General features: G+C 33.1%; 1 protein-coding gene across 10 annotated transcripts in view; it reads right to left on the bottom strand.

Moving 5' to 3' along the window:
• Positions 1–20,788, bottom strand: part of LOC100749869 (peripheral plasma membrane protein CASK) — a 263,940-nt gene that overhangs the window by 89,324 nt on the left and 153,828 nt on the right. The window lies entirely within an intron of this gene.

Below are 20,788 nucleotides of genomic sequence, written 5' to 3'. Positions count from 1 at the left end.
ATATTTGGAACAGAAACTTCTATTTGTTATTATCACGAACTAAATATTTTATCGACAGAAAACTTACGTGAATTCGAAAAATGAAAATCATTTGTTAAATTAATAAAACGGAAATCACGCGCTTATCAGAGTTCTGGTGCTTGGCAACACATTTCAAGGTGAAACGAATCGATTTCGGGCGCTGAAGCATTCTTAAGAGCCAGCTAACTTCGTTTTTTATCGATCGGGACACCTGACTGAAACGTTTCCGATAAGAGAATTGCGCGAGAAGAGGATGAAGGACTCTCTGTACGGTTACACGGGGCTCAATGAAAATTCTATTGATAACAGAACAACTCACTGAGAGAGAGAACGTGCTCTTCCTTCCTGACGAAATCGATAAAACTTGCTCTGTTGACAAGTAGCTTTTTCGCTTCTTGCTTGTTCTTGACGTTCGCCCATTGTTCTATTTGTCAAAACTAAACGTTTTGTTCGACAAATACATAAATTACTCTTGTATAAAAATTATACGTACAGAGGGTTTCGTATAAAATTCAACTGAGAGAAAAAGTAGAAAGAACAAATAATTATGAAATTTAGAATAATACAATACATATACCTATTATATAATGTAAAAACTACTTGGTATTTCGTTCATATTTATCACAGAAAAATGTCGTTAAGAAGGTCAAGAGAAGAAGGCTTGCTACGAGGCCTTTTACTTTACATTATTTTGCCTACACGCTCGTTACGTGTAAGGTAATTTTAGCTCTTGACACTCCCATTCACGTGTACACAGTTACATTCTTTTAGTATCCTCATTGCTGGACAATGTAAGGGCGTTTCATTGACGCTCAACGTCACTACATATATGTCGTCGTAAAGGTATACCATGTATGTACGACAGCGTGTAGGCAACGTTAACGCCCTATATAAAGTTTCATGATATTTTTCATGAAACTGGGAACTACATGAATATATGTATCTATGTATGAAATATTGTTTCATGCAACACTGAACAAAATTAGAAGTCTATTTCATCTTCTACGTTTATCGTTAGCTACGGTTAAAATTGTATACCTCTTTTTAGAACATGAAAAATAATAACGTATAATAATTTAAACGAATTAACATATAGCTCATTTTTACCTGCATGTATTTGTGAAACCAAATGTTAACATAAAATATTATTATTATAACTATTTTATCTTCTGCATTACAAAAATAAATAAATAAATTCAGCTGTACCTCATTCGGTAATTCCTCCAACATTTATCATCGATGTCATGGCTTATACTCGATTTTCAAAGGAAACTTAGTTAGTTTTAAGGCGTCGTCAAGTACTCTGGCAAGTATGACGTCGACAATGGGAAAGAAGAACTTCGACTGGCAAAAACAAACAATTCCGCGTGACCACACGCGGATTCGCGAGAAGAACTTTCCAAAATTCGCCAAGAAATAAGAAAAAGCAGAGTACAGTTCTCATTTATGGAATTGCTGGAGGAAAAATAGGAACACTTCCTGTTTCATGCTCTGCGAGAAACTTGAAGATTCGCTTTTTCCTAGGACACGTTTTCAGAGTTTCTCGACAAAATTCACTGCCAACTACAAAACAAAGCTATAGTTAGTTGCCAGACATAATAGACCAGCTTCTGAAATAAAATCCAACAAAGTTGACGAACAGAAGATTCTCCAGTTCCGTGGTTGCAGCAAAACGTCTCGGTACAGCGTCAACGAATACGTCAAACGCACACTTCTTTTCCAGTTATGTTCGACGTGCATTCATTTCAGAACTGCTTTTCTCAATATACGCAGGGTATCTCTGTAATTGTATTATAACGAAAAAGATAATATCAGCGATAGTACAGGAGGATTGTCATAATGCCAATCTCAGTTAAATAGTGCTTTTATCACAAGATATAATCTTAGTAGTGAAATTTAATTTTTTTTATAGTACACGTGATTATCTATTAAATGTCAACTTAACTTTAAAATTACGACGTCTATTTATACCTATTCTAAGTATATTAAAAGTCTCGTGACTTATGAATGATAATTTAGCTCAAAAAATACAACTTGCTAACTAACTACCGAACTACCAGGTCTGGATCGATAAATGCAAACTTAAAAATCATTTTTTTCGAAAACTTCAGAGCTTCATAGACAAAAACTTTATTTCACTTACTTCCGACTTATTTTTCCACATAGAAATCCCCTAACCATTTATACTGCGATTATAGAGGCGCCCTATATAAATTTAATGCATTCGGTCCAGTCAGTCTCAATCGGATGTACGCCCGTTCGGTTTCTTGTCAGTGAGAAGGGACGTGAAATTAAAGCGATAGACGAATCGATAAATGCGTCACCCGCCACCGCGCCGTCTCGTTTCGTGTCCGCTCGTCACATGCTGGCGATAAACCGGGAATCAGGACGTAAAAGAAGAGAAAGAGAGAAAAAAAGAAGGGATGACGCAGGTCCGCGCTGAATTGTGACCGTTGACTTTTCGTCAGTCGCCGCAGCTCTCTGTGATTGCCCCGGCAACGGTAGCGCAGAATTCACGGCGGGTTAGGCTCAGGTTAAGCCGAACCACTGAATTGAATTACCTTTTATCGAAAACGTCCCTCGCCATCCCTTCACCAGTCAGAGCATGCTCTGGCTCTCGCTACGCGCTGGGTTGAATATTTCTCACGGCACGATTCCTGCCAATGCCACTGTCTTCCGCCCTCTCCCGCGCATTGACGTCGATGTTTCCGCAACGTTAGGAATCCGTTTCCGCCCTATTGACGCGTTTCTATGTTCAATGATCCCTCGAGCAATTGCTCGATCGTTATCCTGGTTTTCGTACTGCCACTCGCTTTACATAGCTACTATAGCGATTACATGCGCGTTTATAAATATCAGGATATATCCTGGAACTTCATGCGAATTGATGTAATGTCCGCATGTTGGCGGAGAAACGATAAAACGACCAGAATTTTGCATTCGTACGAAATATATATTTACTTATAATTGATAAGTATTACGACACAACCTCGGACTTCATACGAGATATAATAGTCCTTCCAAATTAGTGGGAAAATGATCAATCGACCAGAATTTTACATTTATACGAGATAAAGTTCTAAGAACTTTTCCCAAATACACTAATATTTATGAATGAGATTGTGTACGGAATCGAAGATGTGTAGAATATTTCTTAAAGTGTTACGAATAAATGGAGAAGAAATAACAAGATTTGCAGATATCGGTGGAAAAAAATAATATATTTCAAGTAAGTAGGTTGTGAAAGATAATTGGAGATTGTTTTAGAAATTCATGAAAATACCGGCCATGATCGAAATTGTATCAAGGTCCGCTTATTCAGCAGCTCGCGAAATTACTTGGGTGAAGCGATACAGAGAACGTGGCTAAGGGTACGGTCTCTCGATTGCTGTCTTTGAAACGACATAAAGAGAAAAGTTTATAAAAGAGTGCAGTTACTCAGTTCGTAAATAACTTTCTAAAATTGACAGTGAAAATTGCTGATCTACACCAGATATTTTGGTTTCATTATAAATTTAGATCGTTGAGAAGACGCGAGCGAATTAAATTTACGTATTTATTAAAAATATATATTGCTTATCGTTGGCAATAATAATATTGAAGAAATTCAGGTGCACCTAAGCTACTATTTTACGGTGCAACTGTGCAACAAACCATATTGTACATGAAAATTATACGTAAACTTGTATTCTAGTTAAGAATCATAACGAATAGTTCAAATATTTGATATTCTTTTGTTTTACGATTTTGTCTACAGATATGTTTTACTTTCATAAAATTGTATTAGAAGTATATTATTCAATAGACTCACTACGCAAGAAGAACGAAATTTCTTTTTCTTAAATGTTAAAGCCTTTTACAACGATTTTTTGGGTTTATTATAAATTTTCTCCACATTTTAAGAAGGATTTAAGGAAGTACAACTGATCTATGAAATCATTATTTATAAATGAATTTAATTAATTGTATATGATGATTTGTTTTAATTGTGTCGATGATAATTCCATTCTGCAGATCCGTATTTGTTATATTTGTATTATGTTTTTACGAAATTAAATTTTGGGGATTGAAATTAAATGAGATTGTGTTGTTAACAGCTTTATCATCAGCTATTCGATAGAATTTTTTTACCGGACACAAAATCGAAAAAAACATAAAAGTTGACAATAACAGCGAAAAACAATGTGATGTGATTGGCTATTTATTTCTTGTCGTTATGAAGAAATATTCGTGTTACCAATCAAAAGAATACCTTATACACGATTACACGCCAATTCTCGTTCACGTGAACCAAAGCATCATTTCTAAAATTGATTTTCGGGAAAACCGTACTGTTTGTTAGACGAATGCGTTGATTGATGTGGAAGCAATTAATGCAGCCGTTCGATGCAACGTAACGATGAAAAATAAAGTTAATTTATCCACCCACTGGTTTTTCATTCGTTTTTAGAACAGGCTAGTTTCGTATTACTTTATATTTACGTTTGAGCTTTGATGCGAGGAAAATTTCAAATAAAGGAACTTGGCTGTAAATATCTCACATTAAAAAGAATTTTCACATTTTTCAAACCAAAATATCGTACTAAAATTTCATTCATTGAAAATATTACGTATCAAAAATAAACATGTGCTGGGAGAACTTAACTTTTAAAGTTCAGAATATTGTTATGCAGTTTAAAAATAAAAAGAAATATGTAACACATCGTCGTTTTTACTACGCTTTTTTTTATAGCTTTAAATGTTTTAACATTTTGTAACGTGCAGAAGTGAAACTCAACAATTTTGCGTAGTTTATATCACAGGAATAAAAGCATGAACAATTTAAATTGGGAGCGATCCATTTTACTTCCAAACAACGTGGCATATTAGTTTAGATAGCCAGGATTGACATTATTCTCGAGAAGAATGATGAACGTGTAATCGATCATCTCCGTTGAAAGCTTCAATATGCGTGTCCACTAGTAATATTTCTTATTGCGAAAGAACAACGGAATTGTATTAAGGAAAACACTGTACCATTTAACACCTATATTAATTTGTATATAACGGAATTAGGAGTGGCGTGTATGATTTTCGTGTTCAAATATGCTATTTGCAAATAATTCATGGACACTTGTTAAAGTCCCCATATATATCTACTAAAATTAAAAGGTTGTGTTTTATCCCCATAAAACTTAAAAAAATTCATCTGTTATGTTACTTTCATATCATTATCTTATTGAATTATTTTATTATCACTATAATTATCTGTATAAACGCTACTTTTTAATGTAAGTTGATCAAATTTTTAATCGCAGATTAAATACATAATGATTATATACAAATGAAAGAAATCTGAAATTAAATTTTTTTGTAATCATTCCATTAAAACAATTAAGGATATTAAGAAAGCGAGATATTTATTTATTTGTATGAGAATATAACACAACTGTCTAATAATAAAGTTTTCAAGTACTTTTGCTACGCATTTATATATACATAGTTAATAATTAATTAAATGTGTTTTAATCGAAGGTATGGACATGAATGAAAAACAATTCAATTCATCAACTTCGTGAAATATTTTATCGTGTAAACACTCGTTCACTTCATTATTTAACTACTTAGGTCATACATCTCATTTTATGGTATTTATCAAATATTCACGTTCAGTGAGAAACGTATTAAAATATCGTATAAAATATCGTATAAAATCATACGCGATATCGCAGAGTAAAACGAGAAAGATGCATGATAGCCTACCTTGTGCCAGTAACTCATGTAACGTAACAACAATTTTATAACCTTAATGCACAGCATTTTTCCTCGAACTTTCCTAAGAAACATTCTTCCACGAGTCTGATACAGAAATGCATTCGGAGAGATTTAAAAATAGAGAAACATCAAACAAAGGAATGATTTGTTTCCTGTATGGAATAGAATGCTTCCCGTGCTCTTTGATGTCTCTTGCGACAACATGGTGAAGCACGTGCACGTAAAATCCGCGATAAAAACGAAATAAATTCATTTTGAATATATCAGAAGAAAATCAAAAGGCAACCTTTGACACGAACGCGCTACGACAGAATTATGGAATAAAGTGTAATTTACCGTGCTTTTGTTACGTGATAAGTATACAAAGTGTTGAAAAAAATGAGCGATATTTAGGGAGATGTGATTCTAGATAGTAAGCTAGTGAAATAAATTCGAGTACAAAAGTGTTAGAGGATTATTTCTCAAGCAATAAATAATTTAATTTTACGTTAGAGATACTCTAGTAGATCAGTGAATCAAGGGAAAAATCACCTTTTTCTATTTCGCTCAAAACAACGATGGAACACCATGTATTATATATACGTTTAAACCATAATTGATAACGAATTTTGTTTAACCGTCCAAAAATTGTCGACATTATTTTCTATCAACGTTTTAACTCGCGATGCCAACTTAACTGAATTCGCCATGTACTTCTGGCAGTACATTGTGTCTATTTCTCTGCCTTTTTCACTCTCGTCAGTTCAAATACGTTTGTAATACACTCCGAGTTGTACGTTTGTCCCAAGGAAGTATTCCCGTCATATTCTCCAAAAATCTTGAGCGACCACGCACACTTTAGTCTCACGATGATATCAAATACTTTGGTCCGAACATTCTTCTTTGGTATATCCATCATCCTAGACCAACAGCATGTTCTTCTCACGTCCATTTTCGTGTTCCAAACACTCTCGTCTTACACGAGAATCCTCTCACTCCCAGAACATTAGATTATGCTATTTATTTCATAAGATCGACAGAGGATTATTTGGTATAAGCTTGAAGTTAATTACTTTGTAAAATAATAACTTCTGCTAAATATTGAAGTTTCTCTGGATTTGGATAAACAGTATTTTTACTGGATTTAATTTAACGTAATAATTCAAAGAAAAATAAATATAAGAACGTATAATCCGTAAAAAAAAGTATCATTCTTCGACAAGTTATTCAATGTTGGATATTATGTATCGATCAAGAGCGTTTACACGAATCTTATTAACATAATTAAATAGAAATCCTAGTATTCCTACGATAGGAAAAGTTAAAATGTATCTTCTTTAGCAGACTGAATCACATTTAGCGTAATTCAATTGATGACGTCAGGTCTGAGTTAACTAACTGTTTTCAATAAAAATTCGCATCACAGGTGACATAACGACTTAAAATGTATCGCTAATTTTTGATGTTCTTCGCACACGGATCTCAATGGATTGAAATGTATTTGCGCATCGAATCGCATAACTGTAATATTCGCAAATGCATCAATTTATTTGATTGCGCAACAGAATGAAATATAGAAGCAGTAAGCTAACTCGTTTTTCTCTGAATATTGAAAACTCGGTATTTTCCCAGAGGGAAAGATTTTTTTTTACTGGAGCTAGATGCGTCATATTTAGCTACGATGCAAGAATACTTATCAATTTTGGAAATGGAAATAAATCACGGCGCATTTGCTGAAATTATTAATAATTTTTTACTTTTTCAGATGTTACACTTTCACGATGAATAGTGATTTTCCGAGTTTCAATCGCGTTGTTGGTACGTCGTTCCCTTTGTTCCCACATTTCCTGTATCTGATTGTCGAACTATGTACACGGCAACAATACAAATAGCGTTACTGAGACCCGAAACCCTCATTTCCAGATTTGCTCTGAAGAAACGAACTGAAATGTTCACCGAACAAAAGTTTTGTCAGAACAAAACGTAACGTACTAGTAACTTGTACTTGGAACCCGAAGTATCACAAATAAAATGACTGTAAAAAGTACTGGGCACGCCATTGTATTTATTACATTTATATACTAATTAATTAGATCCGAGTGTATCGAATTTTGTATCTTTAACAGTATTTTTATGTAATTGCAAAAATTCGATACTGTGAAAATGAAATACAAAACTTGATAAAAAGTTTCATTGGAAAATGTGCCAATTATGTACCTTTTAGTAGCTACTGTATGTCAATTTTCTACTTCAAACCGATTTTTGAAAAATTTAGCTTTTCGTAGCTATGTCGTTCTTCTACAAAACCAACGCAACGATATGACATCGGCTCTTAAAAAGGAAGACGATACGCGAGTGCTGAAAAAAAGAGCGAGTGAAATGAAAACTCGGGCAACATGGACGGCCAAAAATTATCGACGAATAACGATGCACAGAAGCAGATACGTTGTTTTTGACAGAAGTCAAGAGGACGTTATAATACGTGGAATCGTGCACGCCTGATCGTTCATTTCCGTTTGGAAAGAGCAACTGATGCGTGGATACAATATTGCTATGGAAGCGGGAAAACGATTCCGTGTGCGGCGATACTTTCAACCGGAATGGATCACTGGGAATGGATTTGGGTCGGCCATTAATCCGATTAAAATCAGTGAAACCGGCTTCCTTTTTCGGCTTCCGATTGCGTAAATCAGCTTAATGTAGGTTATTATGAAACGCGAAGGTCTAGACTGGCCAGGCCTGAATCGGTTGAATGCATCGATTATTGCCTCGATAAACAATCGTTATTGGAGCGTCGTGGCTCCGTGACAAAGACTCGATGGATTCCTTTGTTTCTAATCTCCCGCCATTTTTTCTTTTTCTTTTTTGAAAAGGTGGTTAAAGGAATGTTGATTGAATTTTAGATTGAACGTATTGAATCGCGAGCACAATCATTTGCCATTGACCGCTCGATCGATGTTATATTGACCAGCGATTTTACCTTTGGCAGTTGGGGAGTCGAATATTCAGCGTAAAATTAACTAGAGAAATTATCTTATACAAAATATTCTACGTAATGATATTACATGTTTAAACATAGTGAGGAAGTAGGTTATTGGAGACGCATCTCATTGGCCGTGTTGTGATATAATAAGATGTTAAAATTTATAGGATAAGCATCGTGAAAATTTGCATTCAACTCGTATTATAGTTAGTTATTGCATGTATAATTGTGAAAAATTGTGGATTTTTAAATAAGATAGTGGATTGTGTAATTAATAATTTAGTATAATTGTATAATTTATAACACAACTTTCAAATTTTGATGGAAGAAAGAATATTTCTTAGAGAATATTCGTATATCTATTAGCTCAGCACATCATTGACAGCATCAGCACATTATCAATAGTATCTTGAATTTTGTACAAGTTTCTAAGTGACCTGTATTCAATACATTTTCCGACATATTAGTATCTATTGACTTCTTCAGGAAAAATTTAGACAGTATTCTGAAGATATAAATTGATTTTTATTGATTTTATTATTTGGTTATTAATATTTATACAGTTATACAATTTGGTCGATTCATAAACGTGGTATATACTTTAATTAGTAGATATTAATATATCAGTATTTAATAATTAGTAGATAACAATTAGTAGAATTAGTTTTAGATTCACATATACTAAAAACTTTCCTTACTTTTGATAATATATTTCTATCAATTATATGATTATATGATTAATGACTAGGCATATGTTTTCATATTTTCTTAATATTCAATGGATTAAATAATGCAGTAAAAGAAAGGCAGGATGAAGGATGACCAGTTCCATTTCTACTCGTTATCAATTCAGAGAAAGAGTTTATGAAGTAGGACTTCAACGAGGAAACGTTAATACGTTAAATTTACAAAGTTTCACGAAGTATACACTTTCCAATAACGCTGCTGTCAGAGAGAATTCTATTCTCGAAGACTTAATCTTCTTTTCTGGAAATAGGAAACATGGTCCATGCGTAGCGAAACTTGAAATAAGAAATGGTAAATGGCGAATGGCAATAAACTTTCGCAATTAAGGATTTAGGTGTCTTTCGAAAATAATAAAAATGCAGAAAGCTTACTATTTACATTCCGATATTTTACATTTTAATATTTCACCTTTATGTAAACATAAATATTTAATATATACAATATTTTTTTAATATTTTCACTATCTGATTTCTTCATCTATTTCATAAAAACTTTCATACACATTTTAATACGGAAAGAATTTTGTTTACTAAGACAATTTTAATAAGTTTGAAAGTAAAATATTTATATAAAAAGAGGTTTTTTCTTACGGTGTACAATATAATATAATAATCATGCAATCTTTGAAGAATCGAATAGAATCAAACAGAAGTTATTTCTAAAACAAAAAATGCAAAAACTCTCTTTGTATTTCAAAAACTATTCAATATGAAAGGACATATAATAAAAAAAAAGATCTTCCTCCATCAACAAAACAAAGCTATTATTATTAACTTTTGAACACACATTGTGATGCAAATTGAAAGTATGTAGGGAAATCAGCGTTTTATATTTCGTTTTATATTTTATATTATAACAAGAAGTTAGTGATAGTAGTTCTTCAGAGATGGTTGAAGCTAATGATAATTACAAAACTCAAAATTTAAAATTTAAACAAGCCATTTAATGGAAACTAATACATTAACATACGTAATTCATAAAGAGTATAGAAAAAGATGAGTAATGCTGTGTAGCAATATCGATCGTACGTATAATCGATTAAGTAGTGAGAAGGAAAGTGAAAGGTCATCAGAGAAGGGCAGACTTAATTATCTGTTAATTAAGTAGGGAAAGGCCGCACTAAATCGAGGTTCTCGAGAGTATCGTTATAGCCATTAAGCCTTCTTCACGATGTTTACTCCCTTGGCAACCTTTACACGGAAAGAGAACATGATTTAAACCTCCACACGGTATCGTATCTTCTTGCTAAGTATCTAACGATATGTTGACGAAGAAGTTGGTGATGATGCTGATGTCAGCTTCCAGCATCACCCTGAAAATTGCTTTCTATCAGTTCAAGCGAACCTTGATTGATAATCTTCTTGTAAAATGCATGAGGTCACACGGTATACTGCTTCTTTGACTTTCCTACCCACGTAAGTACGTCGTGCGTAATAATCGATCTTTTTTAACACGTGCATAGATGTACATAAACGCGTGGTATGAATGAAGAAAGGATTTGTGAAATTTTGAATGAAAGAAAGATTCTTCTTTCATTTCCTTCTACTTCTAATAAAATCTTTATCACTATTTCGTGCAGAATATTATTAATTTAATTATTAAATGATCAATGCCGTTGTATCTATATTGCTTATTTTCTACGTGTTATTAAATATATTATAAGATACATTCTGTATTTTGGTGTTTTAATATATTGATTATCTCTATTATTTGTATCATTTTGGTACTCTAATCTAATAACAAGGGCATTATATCATTTGAGAAATATTATAATATTAAATTTCATTATTATCAATAACCCGAAATGTGATTACTACTAAATTAGACTGGTCTGAATGTAGATTGAGATATTTAATCTGTTACGTATAGTAGAAAAACTCTTACATCTATTGTTGAAACGTTTTAGAAGATTGTTTCTTCAGTCTTAAGTTACATGACGATATGACATAAATTTAATAGTTCATGAATTACGAGTTAATTGTGTCAGTCTAGAGTCTAGAGAACCGGAGGGACCAACATTGTGGACTGAGACATCACGAACTAAAGGAAATTCCATGTTGTTACCAAAGTTTCGTATATCAAGAACAAGACAAGCATTGCAATATCCGTCGTCTAAGAGTACAATGCTAAGGACCATATAGAAGAATGATATGCCATCAAATGAATTCCACCAATTAAGGTATATTACTAAATATCTAATTGATACCTAATTGGACTAATTGGTATCAAAATTTAAAATAAAAAATCTATTTATTCGAGATAAAATCAATCTACATGAATAACTGATATTTTAATTCGTAGACAATTTACATTTAAATTTCATAAAATATTCACAAAACTGTTGATGTAATTATTTTAAAGAGGCATCAGCAATCTCTTTGCACTCTTTACGAATAATGTATATCTTTTCGAAATCTTCGAAACAGGATTTTTAAAGCTGTTTTTCTTGGAAATAAAGCACTTTTACGCGGGAAAATATTATTCCATATTTTCGACTGAAATTGCACCAAAGATAATCTATTTTTATAACCAGAATATTGTGAGATGTCTATACATACATCGAAGAAACATAAAGGAAAAACAGGTTTTTAAATACAGAAAATGAATAAAATAGTTCATTCGTGTGTCGTCGTATTCGATTATTAATAAATCTAATACATAATTTTACCTTTCACTAGAATTCATAAGCAACTAACAATTAAAAAACAAATTGTGTTAATCTTACCAATAATGCCAACACAGACACAGATAAATAGTTGTACATTGAATAACATTATACACCAATCAAATTTGATGGAGTACTCTGGGTGTTTAAAAGCGTTTAATATGGCACGAAATACGATTTATCTATTTGACGTATCGTGACATTAATTTTCAAAACACGTCACTTACACGGTTTACTATAAAATATCGTTGAATATATAATTTCTGCTCCATGTATTACTGATACAATGGTTATAATCTAACTATGCATTCGCAGGGTGAATCTACCGCGGCGTAACGTAATTCATACCGCTCGACCAAAACGAAATCATACATGGAGACACACGAATATGATGTTTTGCAAATGATGTAGCAATGGTCAAATCCATCAATACGATACATAGATTTCGAAATAATTTTGTCTATCCAATCACTTCTAAACTATGAAATTCAGTAACTCTAAATTCAATTACTTAATTTCAATTCCATAGAAATTTTTAATTATTTTTTATCGAATTTCACTTCATTAATATTAATTCGAATAGTTCACATTCATCAATTTCTCTGCGAAACGTATAAGAATAAATTTTAATCTATATGACGTTGAATTTAACAAATTTATATCTGAAATAATAGCAATATTTTATTTCTATCGTATAAAAATTAGGTTTGTGTTATACACGTAAATGTATAATGATTAATACTATTCACTAATGTTATGCAGCTTGAATAACTAATATTATTTCATACATACAAGAGCAAACGGAAGGTATCAATTTAATGCAAATATTTATGCATTTTATTAAAAATTTTGCTCGATTAATGGTCAATCACTCCAAATGAAAAGTGAACCAACACAATGTTAATCACAATTAATGGCACTATATCACTACCGCGTTACATTTACGTACAAAGATAAACCACTGAAAAATTCAATTGTCATTCTTCATAACGAACATCAAAATGTCGAGTGATCTGTATGTAATTTGTACGTGGCATTCCATAAGCGGAAATAATTCATGTAATACTTTCGATAAGTGAGTAAAATGAAATATGTGACAATTAAAGACAAATTGAATCGGAACACCGTCAAAGGAAAATAAAAATTCCAATTAAGTAAAATGACGTAATTTACTCGTTGTACACTTGCCAAAAGTCATTACGATCAGAGAAGTGTATCGTGCTTTCGAAGCAGTGAACGTTCCAACTATGATATACCTACTACGCGACTTCCTGCGTGCGTGATAAATCGTCGAAGAAAATCATCTCTTTCTCCGCTTCGTTTCTTTGACTATACATCAATAACGGCATCTCTCGTGGCATAGTGACAAGAGTAGAAATAAAAATCCAGAGAGCCAGTAACAGAGAAAAGTCACGAGAATTGGAGGAAAAAACCTAGTGTTCTCAGCTTTGAAGCCATCGCTGTTCCCGCGAGACAAAGCAAAGGATAGGTCGAATTCTAAAAGGATATAATGGAGGCGGCATGTGCGACTGTCATTTTCGAATCTTGTCATGGAAACGTGCCACCAAGTCCTGGCAAATGCGTTCTCTTCTCGTTCACTTTTTTTTTTTCTTCTCAGAGCTGACTAGATATTCTCGAAACGAAATATCTCCCGGAGCTATTTCACATATGAAAGAAACACCATTGTGTGAAAAAAGAGGGTCGGAACTGCTGATGATACAGAGAGCGTTCAATGATCGTTCACGAAGGTGTACGCTGTGCGGGCTAGTAGAAAAAGAAAGGAAAGGAACAGGCAACACGTGTATTGTGCAAGGTTCACGTAACTGAAACGTTACGGTCGTATAATAGACACGAATGTTGAAGATATCCTACCAATATCTGTTAACCAGGTGACTGTTAGTATCAATAAAGGATATTGCGGGAATTCTCCGATAGAGAGACTTGCGTTACCGATGCATCGATACGAGGATCCCATTTTATACAAGAATGAGAAGGAAATAATTCAATTCCAATGAATTAGGTAAGGAAAAGAAAGCGAAAGAAAGGGAAAGAAACTATTGGCAGTTCGTATCGCGTAAGATAGTGACCTAATAATACAAAGCCAGCGCTAGTATAGTTTCTCATTATAGCGCTCGAAAAGAGGAACGGTGAAAATAGAGCAGTAAAGGAGGAGGAACTAGTTTCGAACGTAGTTGCGAAGAACTCTCGGCAAGATGTTCACGGCAATTCATTAAGGCGAGATGCATATATCCTCTTTTTGCCGGAGCAAAGTAACGAGTAAAGTTGGTGGCCTCTGGTTACTCCCATTTCCGATGATGTACCGAAAAGTGGGATCCTTCTGCTCTCGTACTTTCCTAGTCGAGGCTTTCCCCACTTCCGATTTCCCTTTATCTATCCGTCCCTGAGCTATCTCTGTCTTTCGTTGGCCGAGACTCCGAGATATGCGTCTGCAGACAGGATAGCGTACTTGGCTGCCGTCCAAGCAACTCAGACCAATTGGCTCTAGCAGGCGTTGCAGTATGTTTGAACGTCTCTGGAATGTTTGGTCCGCAAGCCCCGCGAGCTCCAGCATCGAATTTCTTCCCTCCTCCGCACTACCAACCATACTATCGATACATAGCTCGTTCCTCGTGCTCTCGATTAATTGCTTTCGTATAAATCCAAACGATCGATAGGGATGTGAAACGACAGGAGGTTAAACGCGACTATTGGCCTACCATGTCGCCATTACAAACGATTACGGGTGGCAAAGGTGACAATGAGTATGAGGGAGCATGGTACAGTTATCGGTGTATAGTTCCATTTCGTCAACTAGGGTCTGGTTTTTGGTGACTCCTCCTCTCCACTCTTTCCTTCCACTTTTCTGACCCTATGTCGTATCGAATATCGATAGGGCGCCACAATCGCTGTCCATTATGAAACCTCGACATTTAAGTGCCCCAGGTATCTTAGTATTTTTGCGAGGGACGTGATTTCAAGGGAATTGGGGCACAGTATTGGTACGAGGCTAAATTTGATAACTCTTGGTTTTTTCGGGTCACAGAGAGTTTTCTAAGATGTAATTATTTCTAAGAATTAGAAAAATATATGTATAATAGGATATAACTATTTTTTACAATTTTAGATAGATTTTTTGAAGATTTGATAAAGTTATAGGCTACGTACTCAGTAACTTTTGAATTTTTCGGGGTCATGTGTGTAAAATTTTGTGAATGAAAAGTTGTGTAAAGTTAATTGTGCAAATCTGATTGAAAACGAATGCATCATAACCGATGGTTGTGCGTGATCTTTGCGTTATATTTTAGAACTCAACTAAGCGATGAATGCGCATGATCGATGTTACGTGAAGTGTATGGGCGAATTGTTGTCCAAATCTCGTTGAAATATGCTGATCCTAACAGAATTTGGACTTTTATTAACATGGTTTGCTTTTTGTTGGTGGTATACTAAATGGCGGATATTGGGTTTTTTGATTGGCGTGTATATGGCATTTTGAGCGCGAAGGTTCTCAAGTCTCGTAAGGAAAGTTATTAGCAATAAATTTTCTGATATTGTGTTCGTGTGTTCGATCAGAAAACAGTATCTTTATTGCGGAAAGTCTCCCTTCGGTTATTCTTACGACACGTGGCAACCTAACGTCCACGTTTTTAGGAAAGTGATCATAAAACGCTTTGACTGGCTGTGACAAATAATAAGTATTTTATGAAACTAGCGTAATTTGTCACGTTTTAATATCATAAAACAAAACTATAAATACTTACTTTTGTAAATTTACAATACAGGCAATAAATATTAAATCATTCAGAGGTCAGTTCTTTAAAAATTTCGTAGGATAATTGAAGACTTCTTGTAGACAACACTGCAGGTGCCGAACATTAATTTTTTTAGGAGAGAGACAAGCATCTCTGATTTAAAATTATTTTTGAAATTTGATTTGTTTTGATTATTACACGATCTGAAGTGTACAATAATCCAAATGCATTAGAAAATCTTCTATTTTTTCCACTAACATAGTCAAAATTCACCGTGTTCTCGTTGGTATGTAGAATATTATGTGATAAAACAACAACATTTTCTAATTTTTACACTTACAATGTAGTCTGCAAGAAAGCTTCAATCGTACAATCAAAGTAGAAGAAACAGTGATGAAACAAATATAAGACAAATCCATAGAGTTTCCTTTCATAGTCATAAAGTTAAAAAATAAAATTTGAGAGTGTAAATTGATTGAAAAATATTGCAAATGAAATGTTGTATTAATTCAACGTAAATCGTTAGTGGTTTAAAATATCTATTTATTGAAAAACTGTAACAAATTTTACTTTATTTAGTATCTTACATCAGAAGAGCAACTTGATGCAGATGAAATAACAAATTTATGATAAAATAACTAAACAATTCAATTTGCCAGCGACTATCCTAAGCCTTACATTTCCTTTCACCTAGTATAGGCAATAGTCTAATTAATATAAATATTATAACTAATATTTTTAGAAAACAGTTGATGAAGCATGTAGATGGCATCTATCTTATGAAATTTAATAAATTTCAAGCTAGCAACACGCTTGTTACGCGTGACAATTACATTATTATTGAACGTAAAATGTTTGGAACATTAAATCTCGCGGTTTGTGTTCGGGATGAATTTATCGTTATGCAAGCGGCAATGCCTGGATTGCGATTGCCGATGAAAATTCCTCGACACAAGACGATAGAAGGGAAATATCCTTGGAGTAAGTGGACCATTTATTACCCAGACAGAGTCACAATTCATTGAGAAGAAAAATGACAGGCAAAGGAATGGAGGGTCCAAAAAGAGCAATATAACGAAGGTCCTGATCTTAAGAACACTTAGACGTTTCAGCGAAGCTATGAAATACATGCTTGTGGCACCGGTTGCTAAGATGGCGGATAATTTTGTAAATTAACAATCCTTTCGTTTCTCTAGTTTTTCTCGTTGGAGATCTAAATCTGTGTTATAAAGTCAACAAACTTTTAGAAGAATCTTTGAAATATTTAAAGCTAAACAATTCGGAAATTAAAGGAATGCCTCACTGAAAGATATTGTTCGTTTTCTCGGCTTTTCATTCACCTTTGTTAAAGATCAAGAAGTGAAATAATGCATAAAAGATATGTAACATCATTGAAAAAATTAGATAATGTGTAATAGAACCTGGATTATTCAAATTAATTATAACACACATTATTTGGATACTGAAATAACTAACTATCTTTGAACTATTTTATGAACGTTAATATCAAATACAAATAAAAACTTTTGAATAGAAATGTTATCTGCCCTAATTTCTATACTTCTTATCCAATGTTGGAAGAACCAACTCCATATTTTCGACCAATCGATGCTCTGATAATTAATCTTCCGTTAATCGGTGTTTTAATGATGGAGGTTTCATCGTATCCTGATTATTATTTCATCAAACGATAAACGAACCGAAAGAAAAATTTCTTAAATCAATTTTTCCGAATTTCATAAAATTGTCAGATGTCGATGGAAAAAAGAAGTATTAATCAAGAATAATCAAACAGTGAAGCGTGCTACAACATAGAGAATATAATTCAAAGGTTATAAAATTTATTTGTATACTGATAAGGAACGCTTGAAATCGTTCGCTAAATGCGTAAATGATAGATGTTGAAGGAACGTCACAGCGCGTGTAAATGTAGAAATACTCGAAAGATCCGCAATTGGATCTGATTATTTCGAAGTAAAATCGAAGTTACTTAATTCCAAGCTGATTTTTGACAACAGGGATAACGAAAATGCAAATTTACATTTTTGTGTAGTTTAAAGATTCCAACGGAATATTATTCTGTTCGAAAATTCTGCGATAATCGAACGTACGGTATCCTCTGGTGCTATGTTGAAAATGTGTCCCAGAAGGCACATAAATTATTCCTTTGCTGACCTCGCTACTCGGTTACACACACACTTCGTTATTTATAAATTTAGGGTCACTGGCATGAATTCTATTTCGTTCTGAACTACCCAGATCTTCAGCCACTTATATTTATACTGTACGGTTATTAATTGAAAGATTCTGAATCATTCTATGTCTATAGTATCTTCAAAAAAAGTTTGTTCTTCGGTTAGTTGAAGCAAGTTAGTTGTTCTTTTATATGAAATGAATATAATCACAAAGTATTGATAAATATAGACAAAATGCAGTTTTTTATACATAAAATAAAAATATCGAACATAGTGAATGGAGAGTTAAATATTTCATAGATTGGTGGTACCTTAAAAACAATTCATTGGAAAATATAATATAAAATCTCTTACAAATACATGGTACAATAGACATAAAAACAAATTTTTTAGACTGCCAGATAAACCTAAATCCTAGCAAAAATATTCCGAACGATTTAATGAGAATTATCCTTCTATACCAAGTGATCTTCATTATAATAAAAATTCGAACGATTTATCATTCGCTCAAACGATACCCTTAGCCCACATTTCACATGGCCTAAATCAGATATCTAGACCAATAAGCCTTTATTCCAATAAGTTTAACATACAATCATAAACACATAAATTTTCTTATATTATTTCCTTAACAAATATCAACAAGCTAATAAATAAATCGACTAAATTCGCAAAATAATAATGACGAAATACAATAAAAATTACAACTTGGGTGAATCTAAAATAAATAATACTAACTGAAATAAAATTCAACGAAATAGAATAAATAGAATAATAATACCTACGTATTTAGAGCTTACAAATTAAGAATTAAATAGAATAGATGTAAAATAAATCGAATTAATTAGAATAAAATTAAAATGCAATAAAATAAAATAAAGTCTCAATACATACATATATATTGTATTCCGTTTCTCTGTGAAGTATCCTATTCCCATTAATCGTACACTCGATTGTGTTATTCAATTAAGCAATGTGCATTTGGATCAGCTATAATCGCGGCTTTCCTATACTCGAAATTTAAGCAGACGATTTCACGAGCGCTTTATCAGGGAAAGCAGATTGTTGCGTTATGACGCGTCCCAGTTTTCCAAGAATGTTCTTCCATATCGACGACTTTTACATTGAAGAAGACATATTGGAATTACCATTGTTATTCGTAGGTCACGAAAGGGTTTCCGTGTTGCGTACGAAACAGAGGAATACCTGGAGAACATTCCTTCCAATTAACGCAACGTAATAAATCATGGGGAAACGAGTCGATTTAATGATGCACTAGAGAATGTAACGCACCTGGCTTTCGTAAATAAAACAATACACGAACCGGATATCGAAGTCTTCTTAAAAGACTTTCGCCAGAAGTCTCGCGAGTATTCTGGAAAGAAACTCCTTACGAACAGAACTAATTACGAACTTTAATGGATCGTGAGAAGAACCGACTCCAGCTGGTAAATAACTTTCTTTAAAGTTTTAACAATTATGAACAGTAAGTTACGCGCCAAGATGTACAACGCGGTTCGCTGTACAATTTTAATGATGGTAACCGGAAATTTTGATCTGTAAGATTTGCTTCTGATCTCACAACTTTCATACGATCAAACTGTTTTGATGCATAGAAATAAAATAATGACAAGATTAACGATCGATACACGTCGTTTTATTTTCTGTATCTATTTTATCAAATAGTTGTCTTTGTCACACAACTTTATTAAAGATGAACAAATGTTATAAAATCTTCATGGGAGATACAAATATCTCATAGTTCTTTCGATTTTTTACATAATAACAATATATTAAATTAACGAGGGTTAGATATAACTTCATTAATCTCATTCTTCTCCTCATCATTCTTTCTCCTACTTCCAAAACTTATTTAGCACCTCTTCATTTTTTCTCAATGCAAATATTAAAACTATCCAAACGTTGTGAAATTTCCTACGATCTACATAATATTTAAGATATTTATCTATGAACGTTGTAAATAACAGTAATCTGGAATATTTATTGGAAGGCAAATTAATCTATTCGAAGGATAACTCCCTCGACAATATAAGCGAAGTATTCGTTGCTTGTCAATCATACTACACAACAGCATACAAAAATAATCGAAGAATCATTCGAAAAAACGCACAGCGTGATTAACTACACAATACCGTCACAAAACGAATGACATAGAAATGGAAATACGTAAAAACTAGTTAACCTATAGCCTAACACAAATTCCATTAGTTTCATCTCTCACTACGAAACAGACACATTTTATCACATCAATTTAATCAACTTTCATGACAATTTTTAACCAATACTATTGGGAGAAACAGTTTTGTGTAAATATTTATAACAAGAGACTGAGTTTCGTGTGTTGGGTGTGCTAGAGAAAACTGGTTGTGTGTACTACTGGAAACTGAAGAGTAAAAGAGTATAAGGTTACTCACAGTTTTGGCCGAACGTGATCGGACGTTTCTTAGGGGTGTGTTAGTCGTTTGTCTAGGTTGAGTAAAAGGAATTGTAAAATAGAGAAAGAGAATGTTCTAGTATAAGGTATATTGTTTAAACTCAAAGGCTTAATGCTTTGTGAGTTTACAATGTTTACGGTGTAAATGATTAATAAACATTAAGTAAATGGTTAATAAAAATGATTAATAAATATAAAACCTAAAATTGATTTTTTGCATATGAATAACTTAAATAC

This window comes from Bombus impatiens, unplaced genomic scaffold (genome assembly GCF_000188095.3).
Source record: "Bombus impatiens unplaced genomic scaffold, BIMP_2.2 scf_0102, whole genome shotgun sequence".
NCBI classification, from domain to species: domain Eukaryota; kingdom Metazoa; phylum Arthropoda; class Insecta; order Hymenoptera; family Apidae; genus Bombus; species Bombus impatiens.
The sequence above is the reverse complement of the archived record's forward strand: the minus strand, read 5'-3'. Positions and strand labels throughout refer to the sequence as shown.